Source organism: Eleutherodactylus coqui, unplaced genomic scaffold (assembly GCF_035609145.1).
Source record: "Eleutherodactylus coqui strain aEleCoq1 unplaced genomic scaffold, aEleCoq1.hap1 HAP1_SCAFFOLD_494, whole genome shotgun sequence".
Lineage (NCBI taxonomy): Eukaryota > Metazoa > Chordata > Amphibia > Anura > Eleutherodactylidae > Eleutherodactylus > Eleutherodactylus coqui.
This window is the reverse complement of record NW_027102547.1, coordinates 39,858-44,323: the sequence shown is the minus strand read 5'-3', so window position 1 is coordinate 44,323 and position 4,466 is coordinate 39,858.

The window sequence follows — 4,466 nt, the reverse complement described above, 5'->3', positions numbered from 1 at the left end:
CACTACAGCCAGGCACATGGAATCAGTTGGCGTTTGAATAGAGCAGGCCACAATGCAGCGCCGGCCTCTACTATACACCCAACGGTCAGCTGCATTATTACAGCCAGCGGCTGACCTTTCACCATTTCAGCTTCCCTGGATGGAAATTACACGCTTCACCCCGGGGAACAGCACCAAAAACTGCACTCACAACGTTCCTACATCCACAATTTTCACTGTTCGGCCATATTACAACCACCATTGTCAGCCACTTCCCACAAGGCCTTGTCATGGCCGCAGGACTAGGCAGGGCCCGCATTTCAAAAACTCACAACTTCTGGGCTCTCCTCCTGCAGCCCTGTCCAGAGTACACCCATAATGGCGTCTTCCAGGAAGAACACTCAGCCAAAGGGGATCCTCCGCAGAAGGGGCCGGAGGAGGCTGTCCAGATACTTCCCACCACCCGGCCGCACACAGTCCAGCAAACCAATCAAACGCCTGCGGAGCTCCAACTAAATGGTCCCAAGGCACAACTCCCCGTTCCTCAGCACGGAAAGGCCGTAACAGCAAATAACTGGCTTATGTCCTATTGTGTCTACGAGAAACTAGAAAGCAAGACAGACTCCGGCGAACAAAAGAAGGCAAAAATGGGATCGCCGAGCAGTGAAAAAATATTGGGTTTACAGGGGAACCCTGCTCTGTTGTGCCACGCTGATGGAAAGGCCAGAATTTGGCACAAGCAGCATAAATCCATGAATTCTTCGTGTCAGCTATTCCCAGCACCGCCATGTAATTTGCCACAACCGCAAGAAGCTATTCTGTCTGCATGGACAAGGAAGGAAGGAAGGAAGGAAGGAAGGAAGGAAGGAAGGAAGGAAGGAAGGAAGGAAGGAAGGAAGGAAGGAAGGAAGGAAGGAAGGAAGGAAGGAAGGAAGGAAGGAAGGAAGGAAGGAAGGAAGGAAGGAAGGAAGGAAGGAAGGAAGGAAGGAAGGAAGGAAGGAAGGAACTGTAACCCCAACTCTGTGTCTCCTTGATCAAAAACATAAAAATAGCCAGCACTCCAACACATTTTTTGAAAAATTACAGATACTTCAATTCTAGGTGTGACGTTTCAGCCCACAGTCGTCGGGCCCCATGAGCGAAGGCTGAAAGGTCACACATATAGGCAAATATCAAGTAGCCAGCTGCCATATGCCTGGATCCTTTACAGAGACGCCCGTTTTACTATATTTCATGCCATAAAGGGTGAACCTGGGCTGCAAAAACATTTCAAGGGGTTTTTCCACCACTGTAAAAAGCCTCCCAGCCACTCTGTACTTCCTACTGACCAGCACCTGTGACTATTGGAGCTAGTCAATCGCCACAGCAGTGACCTCCTATAGCCGGTGATTGGCTGCAGCAGTCACACATCCTGCTCAACAGCAACCAGGAAGGGCAGAGTGGCTGTGAAGCAATTTTAAGTAATGGGAAAACCCCTTTAAGGAGGGGTACGTGTCAAGGTTACATCCACATAAATGCCAGGACCCAAGGTTTATAGGCTAAACATTGCCCAGAGCATCACACCTTGCTTGCCAACTTACTTCCAGACTTACGGAAAGAGCATAGCTCGTCCGCTCGGCTGTTTTCGTAAGTCCTCGCCACCCCCAGGCGCCACCATCCAGCCGGCCAGGAGGTCAGGGATGCCAAAACTAGAGGTGGGTACGAGCCTGAGACGTGAGACTCGCAACTATCAGACTTCCATGGCATATCTTGTGGACATGCCAGGAAAGTCTCAGATGGGAATACCCCTTTAATCTGTCACGTTGGCACTGTAGCGCCTGAGAAATCTGTCACGGTACGTGAAGCATTAAGCGATGCACACGCACCTGACCGTCCACATGACGGCAAAGAGAACGCAGTTCATTGGACCGGCCCGCCTTCTTCTTCTGCTGCTCCGCGGCTTGCTTCTGACCATCATGCGCCCGGCGGGGTGCTTTCTGCACTGTTCTTCATTCTTTTTCATTAAGGTCCTAAGATGATGCCCTGTCAATGACAATAAGAAAGCCAATTTACAAGCGTCCATCACTGCACTCTACAGCGCAACACAGAAAGCGTGCCGTCGCTTCCTAAATGATCTCAGGCGACATGTATACAAATCCGTCACTGAAGAGAAATGAAGGCGGCAAATTATTATCATGTAAACCAATCACGGCGTTAGGCAGAGTAATAAACTGACGCCGTGACTGCAATACTGCTGAAGAGGCGGTCAGAAGTGCTGTTGTACCGTGTACTGCCCATGCCCACCAGCTATGGACCCGCTGCATGCCCATGTGTGTGTGTGTGCCCGTTTATCATTAAACATGAAAGTAAAAGCAGGTAAAAGGTTTGTGTTTACTTTGGGTGGATTTTAAAAAAATTATGAAATTGTAAAAAAAAAAAAAGTGGTGTCCACAAATGAGGTGCAGGTAATTGATCTGGAACCGTCTGCGACCCCGGACGTGTGCTCTGACCACTACACTACAGCCAGGCACATGGAATCAGTTGGCGTTTGAATAGAGCAGGCCACAATGCAGCGCCGGCCTCTACTATACACCCAACGGTCAGCTGCATTATTACAGCCAGCGGCTGACCTTTCACCATTTCAGCTTCCCTGGATGGAAATTACACGCTTCACCCCGGGGAACAGCACCAAAAACTGCACTCACAACGTTCCTACATTCACAATTTTCACTGCTCGGCCATATTACAACCACCATTGTCAGCCACTTCCCACAAGGCCTTGTCATGGCCGCAGGACTAGGCAGGGCCCGCATTTCAAAAACTCACAACTTCTGGGCTCTCCTCCTGCAGCCCTGTCCAGAGTACACCCATAATGGCGTCTTCCAGGAAGAACACTCAGCCAAAGGGGATCCTCCGCAGAAGGGGCCGGAGGAGGCTGTCCAGATACTTCCCACCACCCGGCCGCACACAGTCCAGCAAACCAATCAAACGCCTGCGGAGCTCCAACTAAATGGTCCCAAGGCACAACTCCCCGTTCCTCAGCACGGAAAGGCCGTAACAGCAAATAACTGGCTTATGTCCTATTGTGTCTACGAGAAACTAGAAAGCAAGACAGACTCCGGCGAACAAAAGAAGGCAAAAATGGGATCGCCGAGCAGTGAAAAAATATTGGGTTTACAGGGGAACCCTGCTCTGTTGTGCCACGCTGATGGAAAGGCCAGAATTTGGCACAAGCAGCATAAATCCATGAATTCTTCGTGTCAGCTATTCCCAGCACCGCCATGTAATTTGCCACAACCGCAAGAAGCTATTCTGTCTGCATGGACAAGGAAGGAAGGAAGGAAGGAAGGAAGGAAGGAAGGAAGGAAGGAAGGAAGGAAGGAAGGAAGGAAGGAAGGAAGGAAGGAAGGAAGGAAGGAAGGAAGGAAGGAAGGAAGGAAGGAAGGAAGGAAGGAAGGAAGGAAGGAAGGAAGGAAGGAAGGAAGGAAGGAAGGAAGGAAGGAAGGAAGGAAGGAAGGAAGGAAGGAAGGAAGGAAGGAAGGAAGGAAGGAAGGAAGGAAGGAAGGAAGGAAGGAAGGAAGGAAGGAAGGAAGGAAGGAAGGAAGGAAGGAAGGAAGGAAGGAAGGAAGGAAGGAAGGAAGGAACTGTAACCCCAACTCTGTGTCTCCTTGATCAAAAACATAAAAATAGCCAGCACTCCAACACATTTTTTGAAAAATTACAGATACTTCAATTCTAGGTGTGACGTTTCAGCCCACAGTCGTCGGGCCCCATGAGCGAAGGCTGAAAGGTCACACATATAGGCAAATATCAAGTAGCCAGCTGCCATATGCCTGGATCCTTTACAGAGACGCCCGTTTTACTATATTTCATGCCATAAAGGGTGAACCTGGGCTGCAAAAACATTTCAAGGGGTTTTTCCACCACTGTAAAAAGCCTCCCAGCCACTCTGTACTTCCTACTGACCAGCACCTGTGACTATTGGAGCTAGTCAATCGCCACAGCAGTGACCTCCTATAGCCGGTGATTGGCTGCAGCAGTCACACATCCTGCTCAACAGCAACCAGGAAGGGCAGAGTGGCTGTGAAGCAATTTTAAGTAATGGGAAAACCCCTTTAAGGAGGGGTACGTGTCAAGGTTACATCCACATAAATGCCAGGACCCAAGGTTTATAGGCTAAACATTGCCCAGAGCATCACACCTTGCTTGCCAACTTACTTCCAGACTTACGGAAAGAGCATAGCTCGTCCGCTCGGCTGTTTTCGTAAGTCCTCGCCACCCCCAGGCGCCACCATCCAGCCGGCCAGGAGGTCAGGGATGCCAAAACTAGAGGTGGGTACGAGCCTGAGACGTGAGACTCGCAACTATCAGACTTCCATGGCATATCTTGTGGACATGCCAGGAAAGTCTCAGATGGGAATACCCCTTTAATCTGTCACGTTGGCACTGTAGCGCCTGAGAAATCTGTCACGGTACGTGAAGCATTAAGCGATGCACACGCACCTGAC